The sequence below is a fragment of the Cricetulus griseus genome, chromosome 4 (genome assembly GCF_003668045.3).
Source record: "Cricetulus griseus strain 17A/GY chromosome 4, alternate assembly CriGri-PICRH-1.0, whole genome shotgun sequence".
NCBI lineage: Eukaryota > Metazoa > Chordata > Mammalia > Rodentia > Cricetidae > Cricetulus > Cricetulus griseus.
This window is the reverse complement of record NC_048597.1, coordinates 36652000-36674266: the sequence shown is the minus strand read 5'-3', so window position 1 is coordinate 36674266 and position 22267 is coordinate 36652000.

The following is a 22267-nucleotide window of genomic DNA, read 5'->3' as shown; positions in this document are numbered from 1 at the left end:
CATCCTTCTGCTGTATAAAAGAAACACACCTCAACTTCAAAGACAGGCATTACCTCAGAGTAAAGGGTTAGGAAAAGATTTTCCAATCAAATGGACCCATGAAACAACATAGTGTAGCAATCTTAATATCAAACAATTTAGAATTCAAACTAAAATCAACCAAAAGGGATGAAGAAGAGCATTTCACACTCATCACAGGAAAAGTCCATCATGATGAAGTCTCAATCCTGAACATCTATGCCCCAAATATGAAGGCACCCACATTTGTAAAACAAACATTACTAAAGCTCAAAACACACATAAACCACACACACTTATAGTATGAGACTTCAACACCTGGCTTTCACCATTAGATAGGACCACCAGACAGAAACTTAAAAGAAACAAAGGATCTGACAGAAGTTATGACCCAACTGGGTTTAATAGATGTCTATAGAACATTCCATCCAAACACAAAAGAATATACCATCTTCTCAGCACCACATGAAACCTTCTCTAAAATTGACCACATAGTTGGCAACAAAGCAAACCTCCATAGTTACAAAAGAATTGAAATAAACCCCTGTATCTTATCAGATCACCACACTTTAAGATTAGAATTCAACAGCAATACAAATTGTAGAAAACCTACAAACTCATGGAAATTGAATAATGGCACACCCAATTGTCCCATTCCTAGGTTGAGAAAGAAATTTAAAAAAAAAAAAAGAAATTAAGGACTTCCTAGAATTTAATGAGAATGTAGACACAACATACCCAAACTTATGGGACACTCTGAAAGCAGTGCTAAGAGGAATGTTCATAGCACTAAGTGCCCACATGAAGAAACTGGAGAAAAGTCTCACTAGAGAATTGACAGAACAACTGAAAACTTTGGAGCAAAAAGAAGCAAACTCACCACGGAGGAGTAGACACCAGGAAATAATCAAACTGAGGGCTGAAATCAATAAAGTAGAAACTAGGAAAACATTACAAAGAATGAATGAAACAAAGAGTTGATTCTTTGAGAAGATCAACAAGATAGACAAACATCTATCCAAACTAACCAAAAGGCAGAGAGAGAGAGAGAGCATGCTAATTAAGAAAATCAGAAACAAAAGGGGGATATAACAATGGACACTGAGGAAATCCAGAGAATCGACAGGTCATGACCTGCATAGGAGTAACAGTGGAATGGAGATACAAGGTCAGTGGTCATTGCAGTAAGCCAAGAAGGAAATTTAGAGTGATGGTAGCAAAGCTGACAGAGTGGAAGGAGATGGAGGAATGGAAAACATAATCAAATTATATGAATTTTTAAATAAAACACACAAAAATAGGAACAAATGTCAGGGCTAGAGAGCTGGCTCAATGGCTAAGAGCACTGGCTACTCTTCCAGAGTACTAAGGTTCAATTCCCAGCACCCACATTATGACTCATAACCATCTATTACTCCATCTCCAGTGAATCTTATGCTCTCTTCTGGCTTCTGAGGGCATGAAGCACACACAATGCATGGACAGGCATGCAGGCAAAAAGCCCATACACATTAAAAAGAGTAAGTATTTTTTAATGTAATGAAGTAAGTTATTTGGGAAACATTCTGGAAATAAATTTCTGGTTGTCTTATATATACTATTTTTTACTCTTGTATCATGTATTCCTTAAAGAAGAGAGAGTATAAAATTGTAAAGTTCTAAATTGAAGTGTGTGTGTGTGTGTGTGTGTGTGTGTGTGTGTGTGTGTGTGAGTATGTATACATGAGTATGCACACATGCATGCATTTATGTGAAGGAAAAATGAGAAAGAAAAACACCAAAAATCTAGACCAGCCATTCAAATTTGTATTTTAAAATATTTTATTTTTTCACATTTAAAAGCTTGTGGTTGCTAGTAACACAGATTAACAGTTCACATTAAAATCATACAGGACAGTGTCCAGCATATTGAAGAGTCACCAAAGGCTTGAGACTTCCATGAGGAAAATTAGGGGGTTCTACACAGGGAAGACAAGACTGTAAATCCATGTTTCCAGAAGATGTATCTTTGGAAGTATTTCAGGAGGAGATCCCTCAACCTACATGAGACCCTGGGTCCAATTTATAGCACTGAAAACAATTTTAAGTAGATGTATATGGAGGTAACATATGAAATGGAAAGTCCAACTTGGATATTATTGTGTTATTCTCAATATCTTTATTAGATAGGGAAAGAAGAGATCTCATTATCACCATTGACAGACAAGGAGGAGAAGGCTCACCTCAGGTCAAACAACAAGTCGCAGGCAGAAATGAGGCCAGGCTACAAATCAAACTTCCTACTCAAAGCGTACTAATTCTCTAGACTTCTGCTGCCTTCATTATTCAAATACAATATGTGAATCCAGCAATTCACATGACCTTTTTCAAATATTAAAGCTCTCTGCAACCCACTAGCTAAATAATATACCAAAGGTCAGAGAATAGAAAAATAGTGATTCCCCCTGTTCTGTTTTTTTCCTCCCCTTTGAGATTTATTTTTACTAATTTCCAACTTTTTAAAACTCAAAACTGTTATTTAAATGACAGTAAACTCCACTGCTGTTGCTGAATCTGCACGTCTGTATGAGTATAAAATACATGTGGGTGTATTCAAATAAACACATTCTTTTTGAGTGTGAATATGATGTTTGCCTTAATTCAACAATGCAGGAAAGATTTCTAAAGAGCAATCATCACTCACTTTAGTCCATTTTAAGGCAGGTAAATGATTTTGCTTGGAAGTATTATACTCGCCGCTAATCATAGAACTTGGCAGGAAGAGAAAGAGGCTGGAAAGACAGTACCAAGTTAACAACCCATAAAAAAAGTTGAGTGTAAGTGATAGAGGTGGTGAGAATCAAGGGGGAATGCATTGGTGAGATCAAGGGGGGATGCAGTGGTGAGATCATGGAGGGATGCAGTGGTGAGATCATGGAGGGATGTAGTGGTGAGAATCTAGGAGGGGATGCAGTGGTGAGATCATGGAGGGGATGCAGTGTTGAGATCATGGAGGGGATGCAGTGGTGAGAATCTAGGAGGGGATGCAATGGTGAGATCATGGAGGGGATGCAGTGGTGAGATCATGGAGGGGATGCAGTGGTGACATCATGGAGGGGGTGCAGTGGTGAGATCATGGAGGGGTGCAGTGGTGAGGAGCATGGAGGGATGCAGTGGTGAGATCATGGAGGGATGCAGTGGTGAGATCATGGAGGGATGCAGTGGTGAGATCATGGAGGGATGTAGTGGTGAGAATCTAGGAGGGGATGCAATGGTGAGATCATGGAGGGGATGCAGTGGTGAGATCATGGAGGGGATGCAGTGGTGAGATCATGGAGGGGATGCAGTGGTGACATCATGGAGGGATGCAGTGGTGAGATCATGGAGGGGTTGCAGTGGTGAGAGCATGGAGGGATGCAGTGGTGAGATCATGGAGGGGATGCAGTGGTGAGAGCATGGAGGGATGCAGTGGTGACATCATGGAGGGGATGCAGTGGTGACATCATGGAGGGGATGCAGTGGTGAGATCATGGAGGGGATGCAGTGGTGAGGAGCATGGAGAGATGCAGTGGTGACATCATGGAGGGATGCAGTGGTGACATCATGGAGGGGATGCAGTGGTGACATCATGGAGGGATGCAGTGGTGACATCATGGAGGGATGCAGTGGTGACATCATGGAGGGGATGCATTGGTGACATCATGGAGGGATGCAGTGGTGAGAAGCATGGAGGGGATGCAGTGGTGAGCAGCATGGAGGGGATGCAGTGGTGAGGTGCACGTGCTGCAGTGAGCATCAGGACCTCTGCGCACTGCATCTACCGCATACCCCACCGCTGTCCTCTAAGGGGAGATTACCACCTTCTCCCTGCCTCTGTGTTCTCAACTGAATTGTGTCATATTAGATTTACTAATATCCTTATTATATTTTTCCATGTCAATGACAAACTTTTTCACAGGTTTGTGCCTCTAGAAATCAATATGTCTTTTCATCAATATCAAACTGTCTTTTCATCTGAGGAGCAGAGGAACAGACACAGGACAGTTTTATCTTGTTTGGAGACTTGGTTGTTATTATTGCTTTGGGCTCATGGATAGAGAACTATTCTGCTCCAAGTGTCTGCTTTCTAACTCATTTGAGTTCTTTGCATTGGTAGCCTCACATACAATTTAATTTACTCTGAAATATGGATCTCTAATTGTCACTTAAATGTCTTCAAAACAGATTACACTGTGGGGCTTATGAGGAAGATTGCATATACAGGAGGCTGCCATGTCCAGGTAATGCAATTAGCAACAGAAGACATTGCCAATGCTTCAGAATAAATCATCAGACTTTTAAAGGTAGTGAAGCATAGCATAGCTGATTCAGGCATCATGAAGGATTGTCACCAGGCTCCAACAGCTGCCTGACAAATGCCTCTACTAGATTTTCAAGAGAAGCCATTAAACTTCCAGCAATGTGTAATTCAATTAAGAGAAGAATGGTGCTACGAATTAACAAGTAGGAAATGCAAACAAAACAACTAGAGATTTCTACCTGTGAAGAAGTCATAAGCATATTTTTTTAAAAAAATGTCAATATTGAACTCTAATTTTGGGGACTCTAAAGAGTATCTGCAGAATCGCTGGATTCACAGTTAAGAATTCCAGGTTTGAATACAGTTTTGAATGTGATGGGCATGTAGAACTGCTTTAACATAAGCTATTGTTAACTTCTGAAACGAATGTTTGTATTTGTAACAGAATTGCCCTATAAAATTGTCTCTGTGTCTTACAATAGATGGTGTCACCTAGACAAAGTAATGTGACATTGTTATTATGAGTGTGCAGGATTGTCTTTCTTTCCCGTTTGCTATTTTAACAAATCACCTCAAATGTGGTGGCTGTAAACAGCACAAGCTAATTGAACTGAAGTGAAGGAGTAGGCAGAACTATACTCTTTTAAAGGTACCCAGGACATAAGTTAGCATTGCCATTATGTAAATGATTAGGGGGATTCTCAAAACACCAGCAATATTCATTCTCAGCCTTTTTTGCTTAGGTCAATTGTAGACCTCTTTTCTCATATAATCCACAAGTCAAATTAGGGGGTTAATAAAATTCTTAATTTACTTCTGGGTAAATATCTGAAACTAATTAAATCAATATTCACAAGAGATTCCTATACTCCCAACTTCATTGTGAAGCTATTCACAGCTGTCCATGTATAGAACCAAATGAAGTATCTATTGCTAGGGAGATGAAAAAAGCTTGAGGTCTAGGATGCAGTTCAGTGGTAGAGTACATGTTTCCCATGCATGAAACTCTTAGTTTAATCCCTAAAGAAAGAAAGAAAGAAGAGGGGAGGGTCAGAGACAGGAGGGGAGACCTGAGGGGAAGAAGGGTGGGCACATGTATAACACAGTATTATCCTGGAGAAAACGTTTATCTGGCCTCCAGAGTCTATCTGCATTCCTTGGCAGGTGATACCACTGTATCCTCAATTCAGGCCACCCCATAATTCTGACCTCTGCTTCCTTTGGGCATATTGACTTCTCTGATTCTTTTTCCTTCCCTTTTCCTAATATAGACCCCCATGACTACATTGGGTTCATTGAAGTATTCTGGATAACCATCTCCACATCAAAATCTTTAAGTTACTCACACCTGCAAAATCTCTTCTGGTAAGTAGACTCACATTATTGCAGATCCAATAGATTAGCACATGGTATCTTTTAGGATCTGTTCTTCTGCTCACTGCAAGAAACGAGCTTGGGAAGGATATTACTCACCACATCCAGGATTTATGTCTTGTGTGAAATGCCAATAAAAGTTGCCATTTCTTTTTGAGTCCCTCCTCCCTTGACGTTATTAATGTGCTTAACATCATTAACATAATCTAACTTTATACCCAAGGTTTAGTCTCAGAACTCAGGGACTTCTGTGTCTCTGTTCTCTATACCAATAATGACGTTTCTATGCCTTCTTCCTAAATGTCCTTATTGTGTCAGAATTGACAAGAGTTCACCTTTCAGGCCATAGTAAAAAAGTAAGTTTATTTAACACGCCATGAAGAACAAGTGGGCATGGCAGTAGGAGAAGAAGTATCTGTGTTAAATAGTGGGTTATGATGATTTTCAGTTTGGAGCGACTGAGTTAAGATAAACCACCGGGCATGCAGTTTTCTGTCTTGCAATTCCCACCATGAAAATTAGAGCCATCCTGACTGGTTTGGCTGAGGCTAACAGGGTAGCAGGTCCATGGTATTAAGTTACAGTCAATTCTAATTGGCCACGCTGTCATATCATCTGCCATTCACAGTTTGGCAGAAAGGGAATCAAAGCTTTTTTATTTGGGAAGGCTTTCAGGCCTGCTCTAGGAACCCACTTTCTTTCTGGTGTCTCAATCCATCTTTCCTACTACACTTACAAAAAGCAGTATTTTTAAAGGGAGAAGCTATCCTCCCAGCAATCTTTCTCAAACAAAAATACATCTGATACCATCCAGTCCTTCAACTGTTGCTTTGTAAAATTTAGAAACACAGAGACTCTATAGGAAGACAGCGCCACATGTCAACGAGAGAGTCTAATCCTGTGAGCAAGCAATGCTCAGGGACCTAGATGATCACACCCTGAGGACCAGGCTGTAATTCAGACCAATTTTAACCATCCAATCTTGAAAGAACTTCTCCAGAAAGCTACATGGAGGCCAAGGGTGGCCCCTAACACTGTTAACATCAGTGAGCAAAGCACAGCATTTTAGGAAGGAAATGAAAAATAGAAATCTGTGTCAATGAAATTTTTAAAGTTACCAATTTAAACAAAAAAAGCTCAGAAATGGAAGTGTCTCAGGGGAATAATAGCTTGTTCATATTTCATGTATTTCATTCTGAGGTATAACATTTAATGGTATAATTAGCTATCAAAAATATTTTATCTGTGCACCATGAATATTTGATATTTTTGTGAGATCTTTGATTTTTTTTCATTTCCTGACTTCTGTTTAAATGTGTAACCTTACTGTTGCATTATTATCATGCCTTACATCAGTTATTAATGGCTTGTAAATGAAATAGATGCCCTTACAGGGCTTTTCTACCTCTAACTTCCGTAGATAATTTCTGCAGACACACGTTTTTATGAACCAATGTTACAGAAGCTCTATAAAGACATAATGGGAAACAACACAGTTCTTACAGAATGTATGGGAGTTCTAAAAGGTTTTTTCAGTTTGTAACAATTACATTGACTCTTTGAAAGGTTGTTATTTGTTTTGCTTCTTTATGTCATTGCATCAATTCTACCTGGTGCAGAAACCCTATTGCAAAAATTAAAGCTCCGCAGCAATTTCCAGCATACCCAGGACTTAAACGTAAGCCTTACTAAGTCTACATCATGCTGTCTGCTCTGAAAAACCTCAAAAAACAACAGTACTGCATGGCACATTGATTATGAAAGCAATCTCTTTTCTTTGATATTTATGATTTTCCATTGATACAACAGGGATAGTAGAATAATTGGAAAAGATTTTCTAAGTAAAAACTTTTTATACAATCAAAACTCTAGCCTTCAAACACATTCAGCTTTATCAAAAATTATAAAAATAAATAAATAAATCCTCAGATGGTGAAATAGGTTGGCCTGTAAAACCCTTGCCTCACAAAAATTAAAACATATGTTTGACCCTTAAAACTCAGATTTTAAAAATAGGGCATGGTTCTGCCAGGTAATTGTGGTGCATAACTTTAATCCCAGCACTTGAGAGACAGAGGCAGAAGGACCTCTGTGACTTAGAGGACAGCCTGGTCTACAAAGAGAGTTCAAGGACAGCCAGGGCTGTTACACAGAGAAACCCTGTCTTTACAACAAAAACAAAAAGTTAGGCATTTGAGTTTGATTGTAATCCCATTGCAGGAAAAGAAAAGAAGAGACACACACAGATCCCTGAGGATTGATGGCCAGCTAGCCTAGCCTACTTGCTGAATTCCAGGCCAGTGAGGGACTCTGTCTCAAAAAAAAAAAAAAAAACAAGGTGGATGGCCCCTGAGAAATCGTACCCAAGGTTGGTCCCAGGACTTGCGAACACAGTCCACACATACAAGAGTGCCTTCACATATGTTTTTGCACTCTCACACTTAGGTACCTCATACAAACACACAAATCCACAGAACAGATGTAACAGGCATCGATGCATGACTCCATCCACTGTGAGGGAGATGCCCTGCCCCCTTGATTGCCTACTAGTTTGGTTCAGAAAAGTAATCAGGAGTCAAAAACCCCAAATGCTTGTCAGTATCCAGAACCATGTTTTATTGTTTATTCTTTATATTACACTGGTAAAGTACAGATATTAGCAATTGCTGAATCAGAAATTGGGCTGTTGTGATTTTTATGGCATAGAACAGGTCTGTTGTTAAATACACTTCTGGCCTGGCCATTGACTTCAGCATAGTGTCTTACAATTTCATCAGTTCAGTCACCTAAGGAAAAGTGCTAAAATTTTTCACATCATGTTTTAACATTCTTTACTACTATTACAGTCTCAGGAATCTTTAGCTCCTTGGACTAGCTAGATGGCACAATGGGCAAGGATGCATACAGACAAAACTGATAACCTGATTTTGATACCCCTGTACCCATATGGTAGAAAGTGACAACTGACTCACAAGCTGCCTCTAACCTCCATAGACATGAGACAGTATATAGTGTCTTCCACCATAGATAGATAGATAGATAGATAGACAGACAGACAGACAGACAGATAGATAGATACATGATAGATTATTGATAGATGATAGATTTATGATCGATAGAGATAGATACATTGATATAATTTATGGAGATGACAGAATAAAATATAAAAGATACCTGAAACTTACAGTTTTAATACACAATCATAATACATAATACTAATGTATAGAAAATGTATAGAAAACTTTTTAAAAATTCATTGTATATTAGCCTCATATAAGATAGTGTCAATGTATCAGGTACATGCAATTAAAAGGAAATAATGTTGCATGTGTAATTCCAGACTTCCAAGAAATGTTTTCAGAAAAATTTCTATCATAATTTGTGCTTCTCAGGTATGTGATATTTAAAATACATGTTTTTGAAGACAGTTGTAGCAGGATACTCAGAAAAATGTTTCTAAGAATTCTCATTGCTGTTCAGCTTTTCTTCCAGTACAAAACTCTAGTTCCTCCTAAGTACCTAAGAGAAGGTGGGTTTATGGAATAGCATCACCTTACAGTAGAGAGCAACATCCTTTTTCTATGGTTTACCTAGTAATGCTACCCCTGGAGGTCCAGATAATAAAAGTTTAGTATATCACAGCTACATAACATTATTTGTTGCTTGTTTACTTTGCTTTTCAATAATTCATTAGAAATGTAAAGTCTCAGGGCCCAAGGTGGAACTCAAATGTTTAGAATGGTTGTCTAGCATGCACTGAGGCTGTGGCTCAATCCCCAGCATGGTATAAAACAGACAAGACGGGCAAACTTGTTATAGCAATTGGGAGGTAGAAGTAGAGAAATCTAAAGTCCAAGGTCCTTCTCAACTCCATAGCAAGTCTGAGGCTACCCTGGGCTACATAAGACTACTTCTCCCAAACAAAACAATGACAGCAACAAGATAAAACCAATGTTTTTCTCTGAGACCCCAAAAGCAGGTCTTTCTGTGGACTTAGCTTGCAGACCATAGTGTTTCCTATTCCACTTACAGGAGTAAGGAAGACATTGTAAAATTTAAATCCCTATAAACTTAAATCTGACCCCCAATACTATTAACCTTCGAAACCTAACAAAGCTCTCCAAAATTTTAAACTACAAGAACAATCATACATCTTGCTCACAAATCTATGTAACAGCCCACTGTTCATACAGCAACGAGCTGAGGTGGTTCACCTGTGACTAAAAAGAAGCCTTCCCAAATAGCTCACTCCCAGAGCTATTACAAGAGCACTGATTGAGGCAGGCATTGGTGGCGCACACCTTTAATCCCAGCACTCAGGAAGCAGAGGCTGGTGGATCTCTGTGAGTTTGAGACCAGCCTGGTCTACAAGAGCTACTTCCAGGACAGCCTCCAAAGCTACAGAGAAACCCTGTCTCGAAAAACCAACCAACCAACCAAACAAACAAACAAGAGCACTGGTTGTTGCTCATACCCAGAAGTTTTGCTGTGTGTTCAGCTTTCCCCACAGTGTGTCCTTTAGAACACTACCATGTTTGGAGGATGAGTTTTCCATAAGACAGAGCAGAAGCCTCAACACACTTCATACAAGTCTCAGAAGTCATATTAAATCATTTTGTTATAGTTGCAAGCTTTATCCGATACCAAGAAAAAAGAAACATAGCCATCCTATATCTTGATAGACATGTCTAAGGAGGGAGTGGAAGGAGGTGACATCATTGTGGTTGTTTGGATACAACATAAAAAAGAAAAAATATCTAAAGATAGACATGTACCTCAGTACATATGAATGTCTCCTCTCTGCTTTTGGAGTCAGGAAGGTTTGCACAAGAGTGAGCAAGTAAAATAAACCCATGCAATCTAAACAAGAAGACTCCATTGGAATACTTCACAAAACTTTCTGTAAGTATAATGTATTTAGTTATAGGATTTAAATTTTGAAACTAAACTCCATAATCATCTTACACAGAGAGAGAAGCATAAATACATACAGGTACAGACATAAACATAGGTGCACATACATACATAGATACATACACACACAGAGACAGAGAAACAAACAGATACACACACATACACACAAAAGAAAACACTAGTAAACCCTGAGCCTGTCTAAAATGGGCTAAGGGAATAAACACATATTAGGATACCAAAAGAAAAGCAAAGGAAAAGAATTTCCTGTGATATTTTGTCAGTAGTATAGTCCTGTACTGTGGTGATATTTTGCTTATGCTCTAATAAAGCTTGCCTGGAGATCAGAGTGAGGAGCTAGGCATTAATTAACCATAGAGGCCTGGCAGTGGTGTGGTGGCACCTTTAATCCCAGAATTTGAGATCTCATGCCTTTGATCCCAGTACTTGGGAGGCACAAGCCTTTAATCCCAGCTCTAGGGAGGAGGAAACAGGAAGTGATATGGCTGGGCAGAGAGAGGACTATAAGGCAGGCATAGAAAGGAGCTCACCCCTTTTCAGCTGAGGAGTTGGTGAGGTAAAAAAAAATGGCTTGACTTGCTCCTTTGTCTCTCTGATCTTTCAGCATTTACCCCTATTATTGACTCTGGGTTTTATTATTAAGACCAATTAGATTCGCTCTACACTGGGCTAACATCTTATTGCCTGAGCTGCTTTCCCATTTCAGGAGCCTAAACCTTCCCTTCAATTGCTTCAGATTGTGACATTCCAATCACCACTTGTATTGGGGATATCTATCTAAACACATGGCTATGAGTAGTCAGTTAAGCAGTGTGTGACAAGGAAACGAACTCCACTCTACTGCCCACCTCTGCTATCACGCCAGCTTTATCAAGTTACATGTAGAGATGTGAATTCATCACAAAAACCCACAGAAGCAAACCATGCACTTCTTGTCTTCTGAGATGATTGACTCTTTTCTGGAGGAAAAAGCTGATAGGCTTAGCAGAGACATCTGCATCATATTGAATTAGCAAATAAAAACGCTCCAACCTTCCTTAAAAACCTTACTCTCTGCCCTAAAAATGTCAGCATATGTTGGTGATTTTAAAACCCACATTTCTCAGCAAATTGTGAATATAGATAAGGGTGATCATTTTGGCTACATGCTGTTTTATATATCCAATGATGACATGATTATACCAACACACTTTTAAATATGAGAAATTAATGGTGAAAATTAATTTGGAGATAGATGTTGGTTGACTGCTTTGAAGCTCCTTACAGTAAGTAAAACCAATAGGTTCTCTTGTGGCTACTGGCTAAGGCTTAAAATTGTCCTTATGCGACAAGTACATGGCCTTATTGGTGATATATTTGTTTTAGGTAGTTGGTAAAGGCCATATTTAAATATCAGAGCCCTGAGTTCCTGCTCTCCATCAGGTCAGACATTGGAAACAACTCTGAAATCTGATAAAGTTCCCAATATCTCAAGAACAGCATGACAAGGCAAATCTCTCTGTTGGCCTGATTGGCAAAGCAAACCTTCAGAGCCTTCCCCATGACTCTTTCAGTGTCATCACTTATTCAAAGCAAACAATTCCTGGTCACTCTTCCTCTGACTAGCACCAGAAAATCACCACACTGAGGATTTTATCTGAGATCATAATCATTAATGCTCTATTGTTGCATTATCTAATGGGCTGGCAAAGAAAATTATATTAAAAGTGACCATATAAGAATACTCTATCCAATTAGAATGAACACAATAAATTTCATTATACCAACAGAATTTTAAATATGAGAGAATAATTTATATGAAAATGAGTTTTTACTTTTTGTATATTCCATAAATGCCTATGCAATGTGCTAATAAAAGAGGACATCAAGAGAGTAAACTCTGAAAAAAAAATACTCTATCCATCTGATCCTCAGGTCATATATTATAATTCAGTCCCATACTTGAATGAAGTTATAGGACCAGAAAGCTATGTAAGTGAATCATATTAACCTAGAACCACACAGCAACAATTCCTCTGAGTTATGTCTCAATATACAGGCTCAAGTTTATATCTTGGTCCAAAGGAGATGAAACATGAAGTATGCTTTCATAGCACTAGAAAACAAAGGTGGAGTGACTACCTTCTGGATGATTCAGGGCTCCTGCAGTGAAACTCGTTTTAAATAGGAAATGTAATGTTTGCATTGTGGGATGACCTGAGGTGACTTGTGCATAGAAATTACATGGCTTAGTTTAAATCCTATGTTTATTTTTTCTATTTTTTCCTTTTCTTATTTAAATTAGAAACAAGCTTTTTTAACATGTCCATCCCAGTTCCCTCTCCCTCCCCTCCTCACCTGCCCCCAACTAACTCCCTATCCCATCCTCTTTCTGCTCCCCAGGGAGGGTAAGACCTTCCATGGGGGATCTTCAAAGTCTGCCATATCATTTGAAACAAGACCTAGACCGCCCCCTCATGTGTCTAGGCTGAGAGAGCATCCCTCTATGTGGAATGGACTCCCAAAGTCCACTCGTGTACTAGGAGTAAATTCTGAACCACTACTAGAGGCCCCATAGATTAACCAGACCTCCAAACTAACATCCACATTCAGAGGGTCTGGGACAGGAAGGGAGAGAGAGGAGAAAGACAAGGGGAGAAGAGGAGGGGAGAGGAGGACATGAGAGAACAAGAAGATCAAGTCAGGGGAGAATAGAGAAGAGCAAGAAAAGAGATACCATAAAAGAGGGAGCCAGTATAGGTTTAAAGAGAAATCTGGCACCAGGGAAATGTCCAGAGATCTACAAGGTTGACCTCAGCTAATAATCTTTGCAATAGTCAAGAGGCTACCTTAAATGCCCTTCTCTGATAATGAGATTGACGACTACCTTATGTACCATCCTAGAGCCTTCGTCCAGTAGCTGATGAAAGCAGAAGCAGACACCTACAGCTAAACAGTGAGTTGATCTCTGGAATCCAGTTGCAAATAGGGAGGAGTGATGAGCAAAGGTCTCAAGCCCAGGCTGGAGAAACCCACAGAAACAGCTGACCTGAACAAGAGAGAGCTCATGGACCCCAGAGTGATAGCTGGGAAAGCCTATGTTTATTTAAGATTTCCCAAGAGTCCAACAGAAGCAATAAGACTAAATCTACCCCCACATACTTAGATATCTATTTCTTTTATACCTTTAGTACTAGGAAAAACTCTGGGTTAAAATGACCAGTTAACCATATGCATTGACTATCTTTGCCCCAGGAAATTTCACTGAATTACTGATAAAGGAATAATTCATAATAATTGAACTGTAATAAGAATTAGTAATGTCTCCATTGTGGTGGTGCTAATTCCTCCTTTCTTTCCTTTTTTTAAAGCAGGAAATGGTCTTATGTAGCTCAGGCTGGACTTCAGCTTAGGTACTTAATGATGATAACCTTGAGCTATTTTCTCTACCTCCAACATTACAGACATACTCATTCTTAATTGCCTGCCTAAGCTAATTAGATGTCTGAGTGTGCAACTTGTGCCCACATAAGGAAATGAGTAACAAAACAAAAGTAATGAACAAAAGTGATGATACTTGGAAAAGAAGCAACTGAAGAAAGCAAAGTTGAGGGGCTCTGATTCTAGACCCCAAACAGAAATATCTTGTATAATATAGGAAGATTTATTAAGGGCTTCCAGTGTCTTCCTCAGGCACTGCCCACCTTATTTGAAAGAGTCTCTCATTGACCTGAAGCTCATTGGTTGGTCTAGACTGACAGGAAAATAAGCCACAGAAACCTGCCGACCACTGGTTCCCCAGCACTGGGACACAGACTTCCTTACCCATGTCTGGATTTTTAAGTGGATACTCAGGATCCCAACTCAAGTCTTCATGGTAGCATGGCAAGCACTTTACCTACTGAACATCTCACTAGTTCCTATTTGTTTCATTTTTAAATGTCATATAATAATTATACCTATTCATAGACTTCAATGTTATTTTATGGAGTACAAGTATAACAACATATAGTGATATAATCTAGGTAATTAACATTTCCTCCAATATCATGTTTTATGTGTTGAGAACCTTCACACTTTGTCTTCTCATTCTTATAAAATGGATAATAAATAATATGAACTGCATCACCTAGTGTGCTATAGAACTCCAAGACTCATTCTGCTTACCTAACTCTGTTTCGGAACTCATAATTCAACCTTCACTCATGCACCCTGCTCACCCCTCTTAATCCTTCGTGACCAGCCCTCTACTATTGTGGTGCATGTTAATCATTCAAAATGATGAGCTCCATCACAGCGTTGTCATACTACCATTTAATATACTGCAATGTTTCTTACCGACCACTCTCAATTTCCATGAAATCAACTTTAAGCTGTTTATCCATACTTGTAATTGCAGCATTCCTTATTTTGTTGCTTTATTTTGAAATGTGGATAATCAAGAAAATAAGATGACATTTTTCTAGGAAAATCTGAAACATGCCATAGAGAAATGAATATTAAACAGAAAAGCATTGTGATTCCAGAAGTCAGTGAGAGAGACAGTGAGAGTCAGTGAGAGAGTCAGTGAGAAAGACATGGGCAAGGAAGTCTGTGACCCAGTGCTGGGGAACCAGTGATCGGCAGGTTTCTTGCCTGAAATACTAATAATACTATAATCTATCATGTCTATATTGTTCTCTAGGAATCTGAGTGATAAATGCTCTACCATAATATCATTCATCATTGATTTAAGTTTATTATTATTATTGTTGCTGTTGTTGTTGCTGCTGCTGCTGTTGTTGTTATTATTATTTGGATAGATATGTCTCAAATGTGTTCAGATTTCCAAAAGTTTTAAAGCCATTTCAGCTGGGTTTAGAATCACATATTTACCAAAAGCACAGAATCCATGTAGACAGCATAATTAATACTTAACAGCAACCCTATGAGGTTTGTATTACTCTCCCCATTGTACAAATGAAAAACAAATTCAAATGGGTATAATAAAATTTTCAATAAAATTAAAGTTAATTGTCCATGAATACGGAGCTAAAATTTCAACCCACATTTTTTAAAGTTTGTATACATTTTTTCTCTTATTATTATTATTATTATTATTATTATTATTATTATTATTATTAATTCAAGTTAGGGAACAGGCTTGTTTCACATGTACTTCCCCTCTCCCTCTCCCTCCCCTCACCCCCATTCCTTCTCCCCCACCTCCAACCTACCCCCCACCCCATCCACCCGCCACTCCCCAGGCAGGGTAGGGCCCCCAACCAGGGCTCCACCAAGTCCACCAAATCTTCCTGTGCTGGGCCTAGGCCCCTCCCCATGTGTTCAGAGACAGAGCGAATCCCTTCAAGTGGGATGGGCTCTCGAAGTCCCCCCCACCCACCAGGGCATAACGCCAGTCCACCTCTGGAGGCTCCCAGGAGTGCAGGGGCCTCCCCATTGGCATCCATGATCAGGGGGCTGGATTAGTCCTGTACTGGCCTCCCAAAGAGCATCTGGGGTCGATATGCTTTCCGTTTTTCAGGCCAACTGTTTCTGTGGGTTTCTCCAACCAGGTACAGACCCCTTCGTTCTTCATTCCTCCCTCTCTTCAACTAAGTTCCAGATTTCAGCTCAGTGTATTTCTGTGGATGTCTGTCTCTGCTTCCATCAGCCACTGGATGAGGACTCTAGGATAGCATAAGAGTAGTCATCAATCTCATTCTAGGGGAAGGGTTTCTAGGCCATCCTCTCCTCCACTGCCCGGACTGTCAGATCGTGTCATCCTTATAGGTCTCTGGAGATCTTCCTAGTTCCAGATCTCTTCTCGGACCTATAGTGGCTCCCTCTGATATGGTTTGTATACATTTTAAAATTATTTCTTTTATTTATTTTTTATTCATTTATTTAGCTCATAAATAAAGACATGCACAATTATGATACACAATACAGTATGTTCACAATGGCATGGCTAAATTAAACCAATTAACATGTTATATCACACATATTCATCATTTTTGTTTTGAGAACACTTAAAGTATACTATCTCACAACTTTTAAAATATAGCATATTGTTATCAACCATATTTATCATGCTCTCAGTAGACCTCAAGACTTCACAGAGTCCATGCCTCTTGTCCAACTGCAGTTTTATATCCTTAAACCAATCGTTTCCCCATTGTTAAAAGACCCACATTGAAGCCTAATAGCCACAATTCTGCTCTCTGTTCCCATAAGATCATCATTTCTAGTCAACCCACATTTTTCAACACAAAGTGTTGATTATGTTCTGACAAATAAAGCTTGGAGTCAGAGGGTGGAGATAGCCATGAGCCAACCAAAATTAATCCCAGAGGTTTTGGAGGACTGCAGACAGATAGGACAGGAAGTAGTAAGGGGGTGGAGAGGGATCTCTGTCCATTTTGAAGGAAGGAGCAGAGCAGGTAGAAGAGGCGTGGTGGCTTCTCCGCTTCTCTGACCCTTCAGTTTCTTACCGGGATATCTGACTCCTGAATTTTTATTGGTAAAGACTATTTGGATTAAGGCATCAACAAAGTCCATATTCTCCTGCAGTACAATAACATTTTCCTTTCCATAAAAGCAGTTACCACCACACACTTGATGAAGGATATTTTACCAGGTTGTGATTACAATGAACACAAGCTCATCTAGCCAACCCCCTAAAAATGTACAAAGAAACAAAGCGCAAGAAAATCACAGTATTCACAAAAGTTGCTTCAGTCCTCCTGTTAGAGTGATGCTTCTCTTTCCTGTCAATTCAGCCTAGAAAAGTTGATGTACATCTTTAGCTGTGAGAGACTATAGAATGCAAGAGAAGAAGAAAGGCTCTTCTCCTGCTGTCACTCCCCAAATCAGATTTTTGGAGATACCCTGGGCTCAGAAACTTCCCCTCAAATTTTGGCATGAGAGAAATCTTTGAAGATTACCTCTGTCCCCCTGGAGATATGCTCAAAAATCAAAACTTGTGAAATGCTCTCATTAAAATTTTGTGAGGAAACCTCTGAGGAGAAGAGGGAGGGGAAACTGGCCAGCTAGCATGTAAAATAAATGAAAAAATTGTGAAAAAATTATTAAAATATGTGAATATGTAAAATTAAACTTAATAAATAAATTTGAAGTGTTGTGAGTAGCTAAGATACTCATGAAATACAAATGCCAATCTAATAGACCTTCTCCAGCTTTCTGGCTTTTACTATCTGTTTCTAAAGATAGAAAAGGAAGCATGGACAGTCACAAAGTTCCACAGACACCTTACACAATTTTAAAGCTGTTGTGAAGTCAATGTGAGCAAAGCCTGCTCACTATGCTAACACACATCTAAGCTAACACTGCTGAACAAAATAACAAGCTAGTCTATTAAAACTAGACAAGCAGACTTTAAGTAACCCATAAACACATTTTTAATGGTAAAACTATTCTTAGAGGATTTCAAGCTCCATTTACTTCTTTGCCCACCCTCAGTGGTAAATTCATCTATTTGTTTATTTGTTTGTTTGTTTTTTCATTTTTATTATTTTAATTAATCATATTTACATATCCATCCCCCCCATTCCCATGTTCTCCACCCAACCCCCCACCCACCCCACCCCCGACTCCTTCCCAGGGAGAGTAAGGCCCTCTACCAAGGACCTTCAAAGTCTGACATATTGTTTGGGGGAGGGTCTAGACCCTCCTTGCTGTATCTGGGCTGCAATAGTATCCCTCCATAGGGAATGGGCTCCCAAAGTCCATTTGTGCTCTAGGGATAAAGACTGGCTCCACTGTTAGAGGACCCACAGACTGTCTTGGCCTCCTAGCTGGTACCCACATTCAGAGGGTTTGGTTTGGTCCACTGCTGTTTCCCCAGCTTTATGACTAGGGTCTCCATTCTATCAGGTCAGGTCCACTGTTTCTGCAGGTCTCTCCATCCCCATCTTGGCTCCTTTGCTCAACACTCCTTTCTCTCCACAACTGAATTCCAGTAGTATGGTTCAGTACTTAGCTATGGGTGTCTGTTTCTGCTTCAAACAGCAACTGGATGAAGATTCTCCTTCCTCTCCCTGCCCCTGGGCTTCAATCTGGTCAGGGGTTCTTGTCCCCATCCTCTTCATCAAGGGACTAGGCAATCTTCTCTTGGGGTCTTCCTTGTTTCCTAGCTCCTCTGGCAGTGTGGAATGTAGGCTAGTGATCCTTTGCTCTATGTCTAAAAATCAAAAATGAGTTTATAAAGTTGTTCATCAAGGGAACTTCTATCGTCACATTTCATTAAAGGTGGGTCTTGGGCTAAGTGCAACAGGAAAAAGTCATGACTGTTCTGACAAGTTCCCCATGATGAGACAGGGACAAAAATGAAGTGGCTCCATCACTAATTCAATAGATCTTTATAATTAGATGGGCTTTACTTAAGCTAATAAACCCTCCCTGCCAAAACGTTTGCTCAGCCTTGTTCAGCATTGCTGAGTCCCTGTTTGCATTCTGGAATTTTCATCTAGCTATATTCAAATGTGTTTTAGAATTTATTATTGGTTTGTCCTAACTCCTGAGAAATTGTGTATGTTTAAAACACACTATAAAGCTCAATTAATCATTTTTATTGACTTCTGAAAATTGAGTCAAGACTATCCTTTCATTTGCAAATGGAGAAGAGGGCACACTGAGTTTAAGTGAATTGATTGAGGTCGAATTATAAAAATAATTTATGTGTAGATGTTTACAAATTCTGTGTATTTACTTTTAAAAATTGTTTGAAAATATTGTGGGGTTTTTGATGGTTGAAGATGGTTGAAAGGGTAACACAGAACCAAAGAAGTAGAAAATGAAAAGAAAAAAAGTATGAAAGTGTGAGTAATCATAAAGCTAACAATCAAATCAACTATAAGCGACTACAAAGACTATAACTAAGTTACAGTTCTAATACCAGTCCATGGTTTGGCTCAGGAGCTATACAGTAGCATAACCTCCATATGGACTCTTCTCTAAGAGTATTAGGAGTAGCCTTGCAAATCATCTAAATAGCATACTTCATACTGCTTTACACAGCTCCATCAGTGTTGTTACTATGGGTACCATACAACCAGAGACTCTTTGGAAATTATCCATGCTTCCAGGAATGATCAATGTAGTCTTGTGTAAGGTCTTTGAGAAACAACATCTTAAAAGTGAAGGCCAGCAAGGTGGCTCAGAAGATACAGGAGCCCCACAACTCTGGCAACTCAAATTCCATCCTGGGAACCCACCTAAAAGCAGGAGAGAACTGACTCCACAATGTTGTCTTCTAGGCTACACGGACACACACTCACTCACACACACACACACACACACACACACACACACACACACACACACACACACACATGCCCATGCAATAAAATCAATGAAAATTATGAATTCCATATTCAGTATGTGTACCATAAACTCCAGAGATATCTTGAGGACAAACAGTGAGAAACACTCTATATGTTGATTTTTTCTCCCAACTAGTCCCAATTTTTGTGATAACAGTTATAGACAAAAGAATCTTATATGAGTTACTGACAAGGAACACTAAATTTTTTCACTGCATGTTTTTTTTAATGAATTACAAATAGAATGTCCTGAATCTTTCTAGGTACAGTGAGAAAGTTCAATGAGGACCTAGCTGCCTTCATTGCATATCTCTCCCTTCCATCCATGTAAACCAGCACATATACCTGCATCTTGCTCCCTGCTAATCCCAGGAAGGATAAAATGGCAATGGTACTCAGTTCACCTATCTCATCTGGCCAAACACATACACTTCCCCCTTTCAATCTGTGAGCATATTGGTCACGACAATGTTTCTCACAGTGAGAAAAGTCCGGATACTTTTCAGTAAGAGTTCAAAGCAGATGAAAATAAACATGTAAAGAAATAAGGAAGACAATAAAATGAATGAAGACCACAAAAACCACTGAAAGTTATTAAGATCATTCATTTGTCCCACAAACATTTATTAATTGTATCTTTTGTGTTAGGATGGGTGACTCTAGTACCAGAGAAGGTACAGCTTGTCATTTTAAGAAGAGAGAAATGTTCCTAACCCATGCATATCTGCTTCTAAAATAAGAGTGGAGGACAAAATATAGGGATGGCAGATACTTACTCCTCCTTTCCCTTTTTGCAGAGGCTGAGATTTTCATTCCATTAAGTATGACCTTATCAAAATATATAATATCTGCTTGTCTTAGTGAAATCGGGGGTTAGCATATTTGATAGTCATTGTAAATATTAAATTAGCAGACGGATGTGAAACATAACGCAGAACTATGCAAAATGTATGGCAGAACTTCGGGAATATCAGCTGTGTGCTGTGATAGTGGAATTACAATTTTATTATAATTTCTGGTACTTGTATCTTTTAGTTGTTGAGGTGGAAATCACAAGAGACAATGACATAGATGTTCCAAGGCCTAGATGAGAAGACAGGCTGCTTTTTTATGGCTCTAGGTTGCATTCCTGACATCATGGGATGCAATTGAGATACAACAATAAATAAAAAAATCAAGATATAGCTGGATTTAATCAATAGATATAAAAATATGTATATGGTATGATACAATAATCTTTCAAATTTGCATATGTACCAAGAAGACTATAAGAATATGCAAAAAAACATCTATTAGATACTTTGTACAATTAGAATTGCTTTAATTTTAGTATTTTTCTTAATACTTTCATTTCTCAAAATTTTTCTAAATAAACCACTGTAATTATTTTTAATATATTTTATTTATTTTACAACACAACTCCTGTTTCCCCTTCTTCCTCTCCTCACAGTCCTCCCCCATCTTCCCTTTGCCCCCCCCATCTTCCCTTTGCCTCCATCCACCACTCCTCCATTTCTACTCAGAAGATGCCAGGCTTCCCATGGACATCAACCAAGCATGACATATCAAAGTTGAAAGCTGAATGGGCAACTCAGTAGGAAGAAGGGTCCCAAAAGCTAACAAAAGAGTCAGAAGAACCACTGTTAGGAGTCCCACAAGAAGACTAAGCTATACAACTGTCTCATATAGGCAAAGAGCCTAGGTCAGTCCCTATGAACCCAGGTTAGTTAAATCACTGTATTTAGCCGGGCGTTGGTGGTGCATGCCTTTAACCACAGCACTCTGGAGGCAGAGGCAGGCGGATCTCTGTGAGTTCAAGACTAGCCTGGTCTACAAGAGCTAGTTCCAGGACAGCCTCCAAAGCCACAGAGAAACCCTGTCTTGAAAGAAAAAAAAAAAAACCAATCACTGTATTTATAATGAAGAAAAGTGTGATTTTATGGAAAAAATGTAAAGTATACTGGTTTTTAAAATGTAACTTCATATCTCAGCAGTATAGGCTATTCTAATGTTAAATCTGCTCTGGATGCTTGGTAGAAATTGACAACCAAATGTTACTTATTGGTCCATGTAATTGATAAGTAATTTCAGGGGTAAAAGGTAATTGTTATAAAGAGGGAAATGATCCCACAAACTTTGAACAAGGGTGCTACTGGGCTGAGGTGTGGGTAGCAAGGCAATGAAATATATCCCTTTCAAAGGGTGTTTGTGAAGAAGATACTGGAACTTTTGATTGTACTAAATATGCACATTGATTTTGGCAGAATGACATTTCACAACATTAATCCTACCAATCCATGAGCATGGGAGAGATTCCCATCTTACAGTGTCTTCCTTAGTTTCGTCCTCTGGACATTTAAGG